The sequence below is a fragment of the Martes martes genome (genome assembly GCF_963455335.1).
Source record: "Martes martes genome assembly, chromosome: 4".
Taxonomy (NCBI): Eukaryota; Metazoa; Chordata; class Mammalia; order Carnivora; family Mustelidae; genus Martes; species Martes martes.
In genome coordinates this window covers 107,899,339-107,916,896 of record NC_137891.1, presented here as the reverse complement: position 1 = coordinate 107,916,896, position 17,558 = coordinate 107,899,339, and the positions used below count along the sequence as shown (strand labels likewise).

General features: G+C 37.0%; 1 long non-coding RNA gene across 1 annotated transcript in view; it reads right to left on the bottom strand.

The window, feature by feature from the left end:
* LOC308341308 overlaps positions 1-17,558 on the bottom strand; it is a 198,386-nt gene that overhangs the window by 43,907 nt on the left and 136,921 nt on the right. Inside the window, exons 3-7 of the long non-coding RNA XR_013966704.1 lie at positions 14,546-14,644; positions 5,056-5,121; positions 3,186-3,235; positions 2,577-2,658; positions 1,316-1,376 (exon numbers count right to left, since the gene is read on the bottom strand). This is a non-coding gene — a long non-coding RNA (uncharacterized lncRNA). The remainder of the gene's footprint in view (positions 1-1,315; positions 1,377-2,576; positions 2,659-3,185; positions 3,236-5,055; positions 5,122-14,545; positions 14,645-17,558) is intronic.

Below are 17,558 nucleotides of genomic sequence, written 5' to 3'. Positions count from 1 at the left end.
AATGTTTGTATAAATCAATAGGATTATCGGAGATAAATATACACACACACACACACACATTAGCATGTAGACTATAAGTACTATAAGTATATATGTATATATATACATATATATGTATACATATATACATATATGTATACATACACATACACATATATATACAAAACATTTATAAAACACAAAACAGGAAAACAAGAACCAACGCATTCAATGTCAAGGTGAAGAGTCAATAAGGTATTCACTGAAATGATGGGTTGAATATGAAATTTAATGACATAAATGTTCAAAACTATTTTGGTTTCCAAAAAAATGATTGCATAAAAAATTAATATACTTCCAAGTAGAATCATATACAAAAGAACTATTTGACTAACTGCAATTTTAACCTAACACTACTAAGATTTAATTTACTGTCACCACCTTACATTTAACAGTGCCATGCACTTTGCGAAGTGCTTTTATTTGACGTTAGCAACAAGCCTGTAAAGTATGTGACAGTGGCAAACACTTATTGAGCACTTAACTAGTGGTGGTACTTTATATGCATTAATTCCTTCAACGCCCAGACCAAAATTCTATGTGATAGGTGCTGCTATTATCTCCATTTTACACATGAGGACACAGGTTTCAGAGAGTAACTTGCTAAAGGAGCTTGTTTTATTTGCTTGTGCTTTCCTACTGCTAAGCACCTTGTCTACCACAGAGAAAGTACTAAAAAAGATTGTATGTATGTGTATGTGTGTGTGGTGGGGGTGTGTGTGTGTGTGTGTACTTCAGCTTAAAGAATGGCCTTTCCAACAGAACAAGAGAAAGAAAACTGGAATGAAATGAGTAGCTCATCATAGGATTTTATATCAGAAAATCACTACAACCATTTCCAACCCAAAAGTCTTTTGTCCTATTTTTTTTAAATAAAGAGGAAACATAGTGATTTCAAATTATCTTAAATGTCTCCCTCAAAATGTAATTATAAGCAAGATTAGGAAAACATTAACTAAGTCGAGAAAAGCAAAAAATAAAATTCCAAATAAGCAAGCAATTTAAAAAGTTTATACATCTTTTATCTCTAGGGATTAGGAAAAGCTCAGAAATTTGGGACAAAGTTTGTCAAATTTTGTCAAATCTGGGACAAAATTCCCTGTTTCCGTGGATAAAACTAATTTATACTTTTCCTTACTTTGAACAGATTTAACAAAGTTTGCAAAACTTAATACAACTTATGACAAAATATGTGTTGAAATCAGGAAAAGGAGAAAATTGGCGTAGGCAGGTGATGAGGACATGCAGGACACAAATTACTAAACAAGTTATATACCTCAGAGATCCAGTGCATTTGTTACAGATGTCAGAATTGAGTCTCTGAATTTTCTAATACCCTGCAGAGAAACAATGTCAGTTTTTTGGTTTGGCATTTCTTAAAATAAAGCAAATCACTTGCTTTGGAGAAATATACAATATCCGATACTAAGAAGAGAAGAAAAACTCTCCGGTATAATATTAGAAGCAACAGTCTCAACAACACTTAAACAATACAAACTTTACAAACAATACAAAAATTTCATCAATATAGGCAGATAGCTCCATGCTGATGTGCAGTCTAGCATAAAAAGAACTCTTGTCCATTGATGCAGTTTTTTGCTGACTTGCCTTAGAGAAAAGATACATTTTAGAGAAGATTCTAGAAAAACTAACTTGCATATATTCATATAGTCATTCATATATGTCATTGTTTTCAAAAGTTTTTTTTCTATTATCAAAGGTGTATGTTTATATTTGGAGGGAAATGGTTATAAAATATTAAGGGAACTTGTACCAAAGACATCTAATTTAATAAATCAAGTAGTTTTGTCCTACTTAACGATAAAAATGTAGTTCTCTATACCCTCTCCATCACCCACTTCCTGATTTCTCACAGACAACCATCTTCAACTTCTCTGTTTCTTTTGACACCCAACTATGTAGTATAAAAAAAAAACAAAAACCCAAAAAACTTTTCAATGTTAGGTATTATCTACTGACTTTGTCTAAAAAAATAAAGATTTAGCTTTCTTTCATCTCACGCAAATATATACCCTTCTCTTCCCTCCATTTTCACAATATACTTCTATCATAATTTTATTTATATCAATATTCAGTATTTATTTAATATCATTTATAACTTTGGAAATACTAATTACAATGGAACTATATAATATAATTGTATTTTCTTTCCTGCACAGTTCTTCCCCTGGAATGCATTTATTCTTTCATTTACAAATAACTATTGAGCTCAAAACTGTTCTTGCTGCCTGGGACACATTTATAAACAAAGTAAATGAAAAGCTCTCACCATTGTGGAATTTACATTCTAGTAGAAAAAAAAAACTGGGCAAATCTTATATTAACCAATATTATAAATAAAAAATATATGCTATATTAGAAGATAATAAATTCAATGATAAAAGAGAATTAGGAGTGAAAGTAGGATATAAAATTGTAAATGCATGTATGAGAATATTCATATGCATATTCAATTTCCTAGTTCTATCAGCTGAGAGGGCCTAAAAGAAAAGACAACCCAGTTGCAATTAGCATACCTGACATTCAGATCTTGGAGTCTAAATACTATTCTCCATTGAAGGGTACCAGGAGTCCTTGGAGAAATGGCTGATTCCAGGGCTAAAGCAAGAAAAATACAAGGTAACCTTGTTATGCCAAAAGTCTGAAAGATTTCAAAGAAATGGTGAGGACATGTCAAAAGGACACAAAAGCCAACTTAAACTGGTTCCCCCTGGTCAAATCTGGGACAATATGAATATCAAAATAAATAAAGATAGTATTACATGGAGTAGGAGGTCTGTGTGTTCTCACTGATGGAAAGAAAGATAAGAATGAAGGTCCTTTCTTCCACTAGGAAGCCAGCTATTAAAGGTAGACAGACTGATGTCATTAGAAAATTACCATTTGGCAACTATCATAATTAACAGTTGACTCAAGCAAGAATTATCAGTGGATGCTAAAACCAGAAGGCAGAATTTAAGGGAAGTGACAGGATATTTGCATAATGTCAAAATACCTACCCACAGAAGACATTTTAATTACAAAGGGTAAAATAAAACATTGCAGGGAAAAAACTGGCAGACACTACCTTAACCAAATAATCAAAGTTAATATCTCTAATATTGAGACTAATTGATAGCACGTACCTCCTAACATAAGGCACTGAGAAGAATTCAGCGTTAGATCTATGGTATTCCTGCCAACAGATCATAAAGTGAGTCAGTCTTGAGGAAACATCAAATTAACCCAAACTGAGAAACATTCTGCTAAATAACTGGCCCTACTCTCCAAAAATATTAGTATCATGAGAGACAAAGACTCAGAAATTTAGAGAAGATTTAAGATATACGATCACCAAAAGTAACATATGACCTTGGATTTTTTGGGGGTGGCTAGACAGGATATTATTTGTCTAAAACCTCAATAAAAACTGTTTAAAGACAAATCTGAATAAAATCTGCAGTTTATATAATACATAATATAATTCTATTGTGTTCATGTTCATCTCTTGACTTTTATAATTACACTGTGGTTATATAGAATTCTTTCTTTTTTTAGGAAATAGACACTAAAATATTCAGAGACAAAAAGGAATCATCCGCAACTTACTCTTAAATGGTTCAGGGGAAAAAATAATATAGTAAGTTATACCATATTTGATCATTGAAAGGACTCATCACACATTGTATTCACAGAAGATTTTTATAAGAGTAAAGGATGTGGTGCCGCACAAGAAAACAAACCCAGGCCAACATGAGAGAGAGGGAGCCTTCCAGTCATAGCTCCCGGGGTCCTTTCTCAGTCTCAGAGAACACACTTCATCTTCGGATCGTGGATCAACAAGATTGTCACAGTCTCATCTGAGGAAGGGTTTTTAATAGCCTCCCATCACACAGCCCACGGCAGGCTGCATGACCAGTCTCAAGAGCAGAAACCAAAGAGCAATTCTGAAACCAGGTGCAAACCATCAATCTATACATTTTCTAAAACCAATGCCAATAAACTGCTAAGGTTGCCCCTGATGTTCTGCAGACCCTAGCACAGATCTGTATCAAGCACATTTCATTCGGGTTTGGCCAAGAGTCAGCACCATGCCCCTGCTGTCTCAAAGATGAGCAGAGTTGAAACAGCAACGGAGATCAGACCTAAACTTCCAGTCTAAGCCCCTAACCCTTAGTTGTAATTCGGAATTAAAAACCACTCATTATCATTCTTCCTGAGTCATTCAAAAGAAATAGAACTAAAGAAATAGAAAGATACACACCAAAACATTGTATCTTCCGATGAGGGGTAAGTATTGCTTTAAAAAAACATTTCAGTTTATTACGTATTCCAATATGGACTTATTCATAACCATGTATAAATTGACAACTCTTCCTTCCTTCCACCACTAAATATGAACTTTATGGAAAGTATCAACAGACTGATTTCATGTAACAGTTAATTGATCATTAACAAAATCTGTTCTTTCTCAAGCCAATCAGATTTCATTAGCAGAACAGCTTGTTGAGGTTTTAAATTTATCCTCCAGCACATCTGATTGGTACACAGTTATTAACTTTGCCTGTTATACCAGTATTACACCAAAATGAAGTTACATTATAACTGCAGTAAAGTGACTATAAAAACAAGATCTCAATAAAACACACAGGGCACCTCATGAATACCTGACAAGCTCTAGCCTTTTGGTATAAACTTCATGATATGCTGGTTGCAGACACAGTCCTAAGTACCTGAACATTCTGGAATGAACTACTTAAACTTTATAAACATGATGGCTTTTGTTTAATCACTATACACCCTTTGTAAGAAAAATTGTTCTGGCCTTCAGAAATCTTGGTAACCAGATGACTTCAAAGTTAGCAGCTGTTAATAGTATATACATCCGGGTATTTCAAATTTAAGCAATTTGATAAATAATGCTGCATTGTTGATAAGCTAAATATTACTTCTCACTGTATATCTTATAATTTCAACAGGTGAATATTTTAATGTAATGAATTACAAGCTAGTTACCTTGCTTTTAACTGCTTTTTCATTTTCTCCATTTCAATATATTATTCATTGATTGAATATCACTTCCTGAAAAGGAAGATAAATTGCAGAATACACACATACACAAAAATCACAAATTCTAAAAGGTTAAAATTACCACAGATTCAAAAATAACACTTTCATTTAAAGATAGCTTAAAATGTCAATGTAAATGAACATCATGTTATGGGGCTCAGAGGTAACTCAGTCAGTTAAGCCTCTGACTCTTGATTTCAGCTCAGGTCACGATCTCGGGGTCACAGGATAGAGACCCACGTTGCATTCTGCACTCAGAGCCAAATCTTCTTGTCCCTCTCCCTGTACCCCCTCAAATAAATAAATAAAATCTAAAAAGAAAGAAAGAAAGAAAATGAACATCACTTCACTACCAAAGAAAAATTTTAACCTGTATTTATTTAGACAACATATTTTTCTGTGATAAAATTCTGGGCTAGGTAACAGGACACCAAAACTAATAAATCATAGTCACCAATCTCTAGGACATTACAGGTTTCTGGGTAAGTCAGATGTGAAAATAAACAAGCAGTTACAATGTGAAAGTCTCCTCATCACCTCAGAAACAAAACAGGAATAAGAAAAACAATTTGCCCTCAGAAATCAACACAATCTGTCAAAGCGGAGATTTGCAAATTTCAATTAAAGAAATAGATTCTCTCCAGGTCAATAAAATTTAGACTATAATCATATTTAAGTGCAATAAAATAAGAGTGTGCCAATTAGATAAGAGATGGTTCGGTTATTTATATAGAGAGAGAAAATGAGAATCGTATACAGAAAATAAGAGGCAAAGTTTGGGAGTTCTTATCCAAATACCATCCAGGAAAGAATTTTATCAGGCTTGCAGATTTATCTCCTTTGCCTACCATATATTCATGTTGCTAAGATTGTTATGTCCAGTTAAGGGAGCCTAATACCATAAAATATTGAAATGATATAATGTATATAAATCCTCTTGTTCTGATTCCATGTTTCTCAAGCATCTCTCTGATAATCTGGCTTTCAGTATAGCTTATCCGCAGGGACCAAATGTACTTATCAAGCAAATGTGAATGTAAAGCTGGCTTCACAGATGTTTCTCATTTAAATTCATAAAATAGCCTCAGTCAGGTCTCTTAGTGTGAGTTAGCATCTTTATGTCCTATCATTCTTATTAAGTGAGACATGGCTGAGGCTAGTTTCTGAGCACACAAGGCCAAGAGTCTGGTCTTGGACTGTAGTGAGGTCACTGGGCAAATAAATAAATACGACCTTGTGGCCATCTGTCTAGGTGACCAGTTGGCCACCCATATCAAAATACTTCATTCTCTGGCTCAGTGGGTTAGGCCACTGCCTTCGGCTCAGGTCATGATCTCGGGGTCCTGAGATCGAGTCCCGCATCGGGCTCTCTGCTCAGCAGGGAGCCTGCTTCCCTCTCATTCTCTCTGCCTGCCTCTTTGCCTACTTGTGATCTCTGTCAAATAAATAAATAAAATCTTAAAAAAAAAATACTTCATTCTCATTGCACGTGTTCTTAAGTCTTCTAAAGTCACAATGGCCTTATCAGAAATGTACATGTAGTGTACCTAGCTCTGCCTAGTACATTACAGGGGATGCAACGGTAGGGCTTACAATTCAGCTGAGGCTTGACTTTGCCAGGTAGCTAACAGAGTGACGGATACTCCAGGAAAAAGAAATTCCCATTGCAAAAAGCTGAACGTGTGCGAAAACATGTGAAAAGCAGAGTTTGGAATACCTAAAATATAAAATACGCTTGGAGAAGGTATGATAGATGACATTGGGAAATGTGGACCATGACAAAATCATGAGGGATTTTGTATATTTTTCCCATTATATAATGTACTCAAAGCCTACCCTATGCTAGGTCTTCTTACAAACCTTTGGGATACATTATTGACTGGGCCATTGGGCTTTAGAGTGAAATTAATGGAGACCAAGAAGAAGTTTAATCAGAGAACTGATACGTCTTTTTGAAAGGCCTCCAATGTAAATGGTAGAGTGCAGAAGAGAGTTTACATGGTAGCAGGCCAGAGATTGGTATTCTTAGAAAGACCTGCTTGCCAGGTTGGTCTTTGGCTGGCATCTGGAAACTTGGATTCCAGGAAGGTTCCCAACATTCCCTAACTGATTAGAATGGCTCATTGTATTCAAACTGTTTACACAAACAATGTGGTTTATGCTGAATATAAACCCTTCTTCCCTGGAATTTTCATATGTGCTAGGCAGATGGTGCTTACGTGACCAGTCACCAAGAAAAACCCTAGGCACTGAGTTTCTAATGAGCTTGTCAGATAGACACCATTTCGTATATGTTGTCACAGTTTAATGCTAAAGAAATTAAACATGTCCTGTGAGTCGCCACAGGGAGAGGACTCTTGGAAACTTGTTCCTAGTTTCCTCTGGAATTCACTTCAGGTACCTTTTCCCTTTGCTGATTTTGCTTTGTATCACCCAGCTATAATAAATTTTAGCTTTGAGTTTGACTGTATGCTGAATCCTGCACGTGCTCCTGGTAAATCATCAAAGCCAGATGTGGTTTGGAGGACCGCCAACATGGAGAGGAGATCAAGACTGGATATGGATGGAAATGGAAGCAGTAGTTGATGATGAGAAAACAATTCAAAAGCAATACTAGGATTTTTTTTAATGAGCTTCTAGATAAATATTGTTATTTATTTTTTTAATTCTGAGAAGAAACAAACTTGGGAATGTTGGTAATCAAAGGAGCGAGACTGATACAAAGCGAAGGTCAAGCAAAGCTTTATTTTGTGCCAAGCATCAAGAATCAAACCGACAGTTCGGGGCCGCCTCTTACAGAGAGAGCGACCCCTCCCTGCCTTACAGACTAACTTTTATAGAACAAAGGCCATGTGGTTGAGCCTGGCCACACACAGGTGGCCAATGAGATTGTAATACACAGAGAAAACTGCACAGTCATGCTAGGTCACACACGGGTGGCCAACTGAATTACAATTCACCCCATAGTAGCTGTTTGAACTAGCCTATCACCTTGGTCAGAATTGGCACCCAAAAGGCGCCCAAAAGGCGGGGCCCACACTCCTTGGTAGCTAGGGAGACTGTATGTGCGCCCCACTGACTGGATGTCTCCACCTGGCCCGACTCATCCCTGCATCCCGTCTCTGTTATCTGGGACTGATCGACCATATTTTACTGGTTTCCCGGACTTGCTTTTAAGTAGGTTCCCCAGGGGGTGGGGGGCAGGGTCAGTTTAAGTTTTACTGCATAAACAACAAAATCACTGTTTAACTGGATGGAATCACTATGGCTAAATAGGCCCTTACAGGGGAGAAATTATTTACATTCTAAATCTAATATGTTTAAATTAACTGTTGAATATCCAAAGAGGACAATTTAATAGGTGATAATAAACCTGGGCTTAGAAACTAGGACAAGGACATTGATTAAAGATACGTATGTAAGACCCATAGGCATACAGGAAGGTATCTATGATAGAACCAAGTAATATTTATGAAGTTAAGAGAAAGAACCATAAAGAATATCAACATTTAAGAAGTACATGAAAGAAGAGGATCCTGGAAGATATATAATTGTGAGAAACTTAAAAGAGCAGTATCAAACACCACAGAAAAGTCAATGCAAACATTGCCTATGGGATTTGCCATACGAGAGGTCTCTAAAGACCTTGGAGGGAGCAGGTTTGCTAGTGTATGTGGAGGAGCTTAACAGTGGGAGAAAACAGTTTAATCAACGAGTAGGAAACAAGGAAATGAGAACTCCGAAAATAACTAAAAATGATGCTCTGGAGCACAGAGGTGGAGGGATTTTCTTTGCCATTACGGGTATATATATATATGTGTGTGTGTATGTACATATATATATTTAATTTTTATTTTTACTTATATATGAGAGTCTTGAACATATTTCAAGTTTAAGGAATAAAACTAAAATTAATAAAAGTCTAAAGATACAGGAGACCCAGTGGGCCGCTAACATATGGTATTCTTATGAATTATCCTAGTTCTTAACTGATCAACAAAGGACAGTTGAATGACATATCTTGGAAGTCCTGTATGGGGCACAAGTTGATACAGTGGACATCACACCAGAGTAAATGCTTACAAGTATTACAAAAATGAAGGTTTGTGGATGTGAGCCCTGTCCTATTAGCCCATTCCAATCCTAGGCATGAGCAAGTCTATTAATGAAGTATGTTCATTTCTTTATTAGCTTTCACCTTCACCAAATCTCTTTGGTCCTGGCATTCCCATTATCCTCACCCACATCAGGTGCTCAATAACCTCCTTACTCAGATTAGGAGAAGATTAATACAGGTCTTCAACAAGTACATTCAGAAATTCCCACCAAAATAAATGATAGTTGAGCTTTAGGATCTAATAACTATTTTCCTAGCTGCAATTGTAGGAAATAAATTGCTTAAGTTATATTTTCTGAAAGCTTAATGAGGATAATTTCCTTAATTTTAATCACAAATCCATAAGTACTATGACCACATAGACAAGATTCTCGAGAACAGAATATATTTCACATCCTTTTATCCTATTCCCAAAAGTTGAAGTTTATTTATAGTTAAATGTTATTTTTATTATTTTTCCTTTATAAGATTAGTCATATAAATAAATAAATGCACAAAGAAAAACGTAAAATGTCAGACATTGGGCAGAAAATAAAATCACAGTGTATATAAAATACTGATGACCCTTCATTTCTGTCAGAATGTGGAAGGAGATGGCGGAGGCCAAGAGGTCAAATTAAAATTAAAATGACCTCTACCTAAATGGTAAAAAAGGTAAAACATAACAAAACAAAACAAAACAAAAGCAAAAACAAAAACAAAACCACACCTACCTACCTGCCAGCACTAGCATGAGCCTTAGAGAAAGTACCCCAGTCTCTGTGGTAAACTGTTAGCCATTTTTAGGGGGAAAAAATAAAACATTACCCATCCTCTTCTCAGTATCACATGGCCTACTTGTGCCCATGCTAATAACAAATGAATAATAACTCATATTCACTATTTACTGTATGCCAGGCACTATACTAACTACTTTACAGGGTTTGTCTCAGATAAACCGAGAATCAAATGGAAGTATGGATATGATCACTATCCCCATTCCACAGATGAGGTAACTGAGGCTTGGACAGGGTTGAATAACTAAGGCAGCATCCCCCGATTAGAAAGCGAGCCCCAGGTCAAGATTTGAACCCTACAGCCTAACTACTTATCCCTGTGCCAAGTCTCATGATGGCAAGGTAGAAAGTGCTGGGGTTTTCCCTGGCCTGGCAGGATTGGATATTTATAGAAACTTGGTGTAGAAGTAAAATTACTTCCCCTCTATGAGGTATGCCTGGAGACAGGGAATGAGTTCTGGTTCAGTAATGAGATTTTATAATCACCTACCCATATTGCTTTAGAGTCTGTACGCTTTGGAGCGTACAAAACCCTCCACAAATTATCACCTTATCAAACCTCCCAACAGTCCTATGAGATAGATAGGACAGGCCTTAACTTCATTCCACAGAGGAGGCACCAGAGCCTGGGACTGGGCTGTTTGTTTGAGGTCATGTTGATAAGAACTGGCAGGGACTCAGGGCCTTTGTTCCCAAGACAATGCCTTTTCCATTACAACACACCACTTAAATGGATACCCATGGATAATTAGGATAGGATAAATCAGACATCCACAGTATATGCAAGCCTTCAACTCTGAAAGAAAACTCACTGATGAGCCCAAAAGGAAATGTAAGGGCTCCGTGACAATTTTTCAGCTGACTTGGAGAAATGAAATATGTACTGATCCCCTGCCCAAACTGCCTCAGCGTTTCCTGAACTCCTTGGAAGGAATCCTGAGCTTCCCACTCTGGGAAAGCGCTGACTTCAACCCTGTAAGTGGAAAGAAATGCCTGCGGGATGTGCTCTAGTAAAGAAGTCAAAGGAGAAAGGGTGGCGCTGAGGCATTGGAGCTGGCAGGAGTCGGGGGAAAGGATGATGCCTCATGATTTCCAACAAATCCTTTCCAGGAGCGATGGGTAATTAAGAATGCCACCTGTGGACAAAATGCCAATCTAAATGAAGTGGTATATTCCTGTCTCTGATGCTCCAGTTTAATCCAAATTTAAAATATGACTGTGCAACTGATAGCTAGGTTTTCCCCTCAGCATTTGATCTCCAACCAAATGTAGGTAAAAATAGATTTTGCCCTAGTGCACTTTTCAAGTTACATTTTAGGAATGAAAGAAAGGACAAGGGACGGGAAGAGGGAACCTTTGAAGAAAATCAACCAAAAGAATTTTTTCATGTGGCTATAAATAAAAAGATCCATTAAAAAAATAACTAAAATAAAGATATGAGTAAAAAAGGAATGCATTTCGATTGTTTCTTTTATAACTAGTGAAGATGAAAACCCTTCTACTCATTTATGCAAATTATTTTCTGGTTTGATAAACAAAACTTGTTGAAAATGGTAAATGCCCAAGTGTGAGAAAGCCACGATTCCACATTTAGACAACGCCTAGTGCTACTGAAACAGTGACAGTGTGAATGACATGAGCAGCCATCCCTGGCTGCCAGGAATGCTGGGAAGTGTAGTACTTTTGTTCAGATGAAGCATGGTAACCAAAACAAAACTGGGGCAAAAAAAAGGAAAGCAGGAGGCTGGATACTGGGAAGGCAACTTGCATCTTTGCCACAGATGGGAAGAAGAATGGGGAATGGCATGAATGCTGCTCAATGTCAACCCCAAAGTTGAGGAACAGACCCCAGACGCGAGACATTTTCATTTTCCTTCCATAACCTAGTTTGATGTGACTAGCCATTACTTTTAATAACCACCTTTGTATTTTCAGAGTGTAACACAGGTTGCTTCCTCATAAAATAACCCAGTTCAATTCAACTACCTTCATTTAGGGCTTTATATTCACCAAGCACGAGTTTTACAACATAAGAAATCTATAGCTAGCATTTATTTAGTAGTTTCTGTGCTAAGACAGGGTACATATGATCTTACATAATTCTTAAAACATTCCCATCAACTAAATATTATTTTATTTTTGTCTGTTTTTCTGACTATCATATCCCAAAGCACCTATTGCCTAGAAATGTCCCAATAAGTATTTGCAGAATGAATGAATCCTCATTTTGCAAACTGGAAATTTAAAGTATAAATAAGCATAAATTGTGTACCATCTGCATTTAGTAAATGGCAGATCCAGAATATAAACCCTGACTCCAGAACCCCGTCCTTACCACTATGACAGCCGATCTCAAGGAGGAATAAATAACTTTCTGATGGAAGGAACCACAATTTACTTGTCTGTTAGTATCCTCTGCATCTAACACAGTGCCTGAAATATCTTGGGTGCTTGTAAATTCACTTAATGAATTAACGATAAGCAAAGAGGCAGACAGTAACCAGTGGGCCTACAAATTCCAACCTTATATCAGCTCTGGGACAATGTGATAGGCCTGGCAAAGCCAGACAAATTCTCTCAAATATTTAAGCAACCTAATCTTAGAAATCTCCACGGAGAATTCTCTTCAACCTCTTTATCTTTATATAAGTCTTTCTCTTGATACATTCTGTAAAATAATTTCCAGAAAAAAAAAAAAACTGAACAAATGAAAACCAAACTAACTAACTAACCATTTTTAAAAAACAATTAAAGGAGAGGAAATATTACTTGAGCTGAAAGTTTTCAAAGTTGTTACTATTTCAGGTCTTGACATTTGCTATTTCTTCTGCCTGTAACTTTCTCCTACCAGATAATCGTATAACCTGTTCTGTTATTTCAGTTAGATCTCTGCTCAAATCATGTGTCTGCAGATATACCAACCATCTAAGTGGCCCTTCTATTCAAATAGTTTCCCTCCTCTACCTACTTATCTTGATTTTTCTTTATAACACATAGTAGTACTGGACAGTGTATTTTATATTTGTTTTTGTATTGTCATCTCCCACTAGACAGTAAGATTCCTAGAATTCTGTCTCATTTGGTTACTATTATAACCCCAAAACTTAGAATGATACTTAACATATTGTAGGATCTCACTCACTATTAATTCAGAGATAAATGAATCAATGAAATTAATTCAAGAATGTCATAAAAGAAAACTGGCAGAGATCAGTACAAAGTACTCTTAAGAAAGTGACTAAAACCATATACAAAGATAACTAAGACAGACCAGGTCCTATATATATATATTTTTAAGATTTTATTTATTTATTTGACAGAGAGAGAGATCACAAGTAGGCAGAGAGGCAGGCAGAGAAAGAGGGGGAAGCAGGCTCCCCGCTGAGCAGAGAGCCCAATGTGGGGCTCGATCCCAGGACCCTGAGACCATGACCTGAGCCGAAGGCAGAGGCTTTAACCCACTGAGCCACCCAGGTGCCCTGACCACGTCCTATATTAAAGTAAACATCAGTTATATCAACTAAAATTAATACACTTTTGGTTCTTGTCTTAAAAGAAATTCTTTGTATGTGGATTGTCCTCCTGTGATGGAAGAAGTTTATGTATTTCTGAGTTTTATCTTGTGGGTTCCATGGGAACAGCATGCTTCAGGTAACCAGTTATCCAATTTAAGATAATTTCAAATATGTCCTAGATGAAACAACTTTCAGAGACCCTAATTGGTATTGCTGGTTTTAGCTCTAGTCCTGAAAATCATAAAGTTGAATATCTACAAACACAGCGAGAAGAAGAAGTGATGATAGGACTATTCCGCAGTCAAGAAACGAAATGTTGATACTACACCAATCATTCCGTCTTCTAACTACAGAAGAGAGTTTAAGTGTTGAACTGAATTGAAAGAGTTTAACTAAAATTTGTAAGTAGACATAAGCAAGAACCTACTGACGAATTATTAACACAATGGTTACGGAATCACCAATTCCAGGAATATTTTATTTTATTTTTAAAGATTTTATTTATTTATTTGATAGAGAGAGAGGTAGGGAACACAAGTAGGCAGAGAGGCAGGCAGAGGGAGAGGGAGAAGTAGGCCCCCTGCTGAGCAGAGAGCCCTATGAGGGACTTGATCCCAGGACCCTGGTATCATGACCTGAGCAGAAGGCAGCCACTTAACCGACCGAGCCACCCAGGGACCCCTCCAGGAATATTTTAAATAGTTCTTTTTATCTCCTTTGTTAGGAAAATCTAGATGTAGGCATATCCTACTAAAAGGTTGAACTATATGACCCCCGTAGATACTGCTATAGCCTGAATTGTGACTCCCCCCAGCAAAATTCATTTATTAAGCCCTAACCCCCAACGTGATCCAGGTTGTTCACACGGCAGTGACACAGTGGTATGGTTTCAAGAGAAAAAGCAGAAGCATGCATGACCTCCTGAAGCCCCAGCACAGAAGTGGCACAGTGTCATCTGTGCCATGTTCTATTGGCTAAAGCAAATCACAAAGTTAGACCAGACTCATGGAGTGAGGAAGTAGATTTACCTCTTGATGGAAGAATCTGCAAGGTCATACCACAATGGCCATGGATACAGGGAAGCTGTTAATTGTGACCTTCAATGCAATTGCTTCACATTAGAGTACCTGAAAAAGCAATTTACCAAGTGAATATGTGAGTGGAAATGGAAGTGGGAGGGGGGCACCATATGGGGATAAATCAGAGCTGCCATTACTTAAGCATAATTATCATAATTTAAGTAATAGTTCTATATATACAGGAGTGAGAGTGGTGAGAGTATTCTAATTTTCTTAATGAAAGAAAATTCACTTCTCTAAAAAAATTTAAAAGCATTTAAATGAGAAGGATCTTCATTACATAACCTTAACATGGAGATTTTCACTGTCTGAAATAAATCAATTCAGATTGTGCTGAAATCTGTGAGATTCATTTTTCCCTTCCTGTTGAATGAATATTTCCTTGTAATAATTCTCTTTGCAGAACACAATAACTACCCAGCCAGTCTGCCAGTTCTCTCTGAGTGGGAGGTTGTCAAATGGTACATGAGAGTCAGGAAAAATGCATCCATCTTTCTGCATTGTGACATTCATGAATCAGACCAAAAGCTTTTAGTAATATGGAGACAATATGTGAGTTTTAGGCTTAAGTGCACAGAAACAGAACAGAATTGTCATTATTACGACATGTTCCCAGATAGAGGAGGTAAAGTAAAAATAAATAAATAAATAAGCAGCCTTCAGTTTCTCTTAAAACTTCAACATGGTTGGGTTTTCTTTTTTTAGGTTCCCCCTGCCCTGGTTTGACAATGATTGAATATATATATTTTTTCTCGGACAGCACAATCAGAGTTACATTAAGGTAGTCTCATCCTAAACATAGGTCAAAATTAATTCATGGGTCACTTGATAGTCGACACTAATGCAGGATAATAAGAGGAAACAGTGCATAATTTTGTGCTTAATGGAAAAAGGAGCTGACTTCTTGAAAAAGAGGTATGAATCTCCTTCTTTGTTTAATTCTAGTATAAACATGTTTAATGGTATTTAATAAAAATTTGGGGAGACAAAGCATTTTTATGTCTACTCCAGATGGGAAAATCATGAGGCATCTACTTTCTTGGTATTGATATTCATTAAATATAAAAGCTTAAATACTTTTTATTTTTTCTTTCTGTATCTTCACTTTTTTTTCTTAAGCATATTTGAGCAAGTTGGCCAAACTACTCCGACGTTTTGAGATTATTTAGGCACAATCACCATCGTTTTGAGGAAAGAAATCCCTACTGAACTGAGATGCAAAGTTGTTTTTCTGTTACGTACTAGTTATTATCTGTTAAGGTCCAGGCTATTGCTATGAATGTTCCTCCGGTGAGATAAATGGTAAATGATAGCAAGAGATGATAAAGTGGAAAAAGAAGATATTCAAGATTTAATAGCTGCCCTGTAGTTTATATGTTTGCATACTTAACTGTCATCATTATAAAATCTTCAGAACATAAAGGGAATTTTTTCACCAAACTTCAAAACTTTATTGAATAAATATTTAAATTTATCTCTAGTTTTTAATCCGCACATACATTCTGAACTTCGACATAGCTGGAGTGGACAAAACTTACCATGACCTAGGTCTTGGCCCCAGGGTGAGGTAGTGGCGGCCTAGGTCTCTGTTGGATCTTTTTGCTTTAATATAAAATAAGAGTCTCTCAGCAAGGTTCGTGAGAGGAATGGTTGGTGTCAAACTAGTTAAACCCAGAGCAGCCATTTTGAAAACAGTGTGTCCTAAGATTTGCTTACTGAGGGACACCTGGTTGGCTCAGTGGGTTAAAGCCTCTGCCTTCGGCTCAGGTCATAATCCCAGGGTCCTGGATCGAGTCCCGCATTGGGCTCTCTGCTCAGCGGGGAGCCTGCTTCCCCCGCCCAGCCGCCCCGCCGCCTGCCTCTCTGCCTACTTGTCATCTCTGTCTGTCAAATAAATACAATCTTAAAAAAAAAAAAAAAAAAGATTTGCTTACTGGAAATACCTAAAAATGGAGTAACACCGTGTTTTGCTTTCTTCCACCTTTAAACGGATTCCATCCCCCAAATAAACCATTTCAGGACCACCAGGTTCTGGCAATGGGGCATTGTTATAAGTCGGAACATCTCAAGAAAGCAAACTCTGCTGCTTTCGAACAAACTAACAAAAAGTTGTCAGATTTGGTAGTAATAATTAAGCTAAATTAAATACTTCTGGATGTTTATATAACAAAATCACAAAAATTGCACCAGAGTATACCCTGAAATACCACCATATCCACTTCATTTCATGATGGCTATTCTCACTTGTGGAGTTAAACCGCAGATTTCCAGCAGTTCACAAAAGCAGTTTTTGAAAACTTTGCTCGTTAAACATGGGAACACACTGCTCTTGAGCCCTGAAATGAGAAAATCTCCCTCCAATGTAATTGCTCCAAGTGAAATACTACATAATATTAACCTGCTTGGACATCCCAAGAACCTTTCCAGTGGCTCATTACCTCCGAAGGCTAGCAGTGTACTTCCTAATGGTTTCAAAACTTACCGGAAACAGGAAATGAAAGTGGAGAGCAAGGTCTTCTAAAGGAATCATAATAGTCATGCTGGCCTCAGCAAAATCACAGCAGTTACTATTCATTGAGTGATCGCTAGGTGCCAAGTGCTTCACACTTTCTAATTCATTTCATCTTCACAGACATCATTATGTTCCCTCCTTACAATGAAGAAAATGTGCGCAAAGAGAGTAGTATGTCCGTGGTCACACAGAAAAAAAAAAAAAAAAAGGCAAAACCAGAATCCAAATCTCCATAGTTTAATATACATTATTCTGCCCCTTTACAATAATTCTGGCTTCCTGAGGGTGATTCAGGTGAGTTTCCTCAGCAATCGTTACTCTGCCAAATCGCATCTTTTATGTGGGGAGAGGATAGTCCAGCTCAGAGCAGCTAATAGGAGCTCTGCATCCAGGAGAAGAAAGATGGTCCAGGAACTCTGTCAAGCCCAGTATTTCACATTGTGCTTTGCA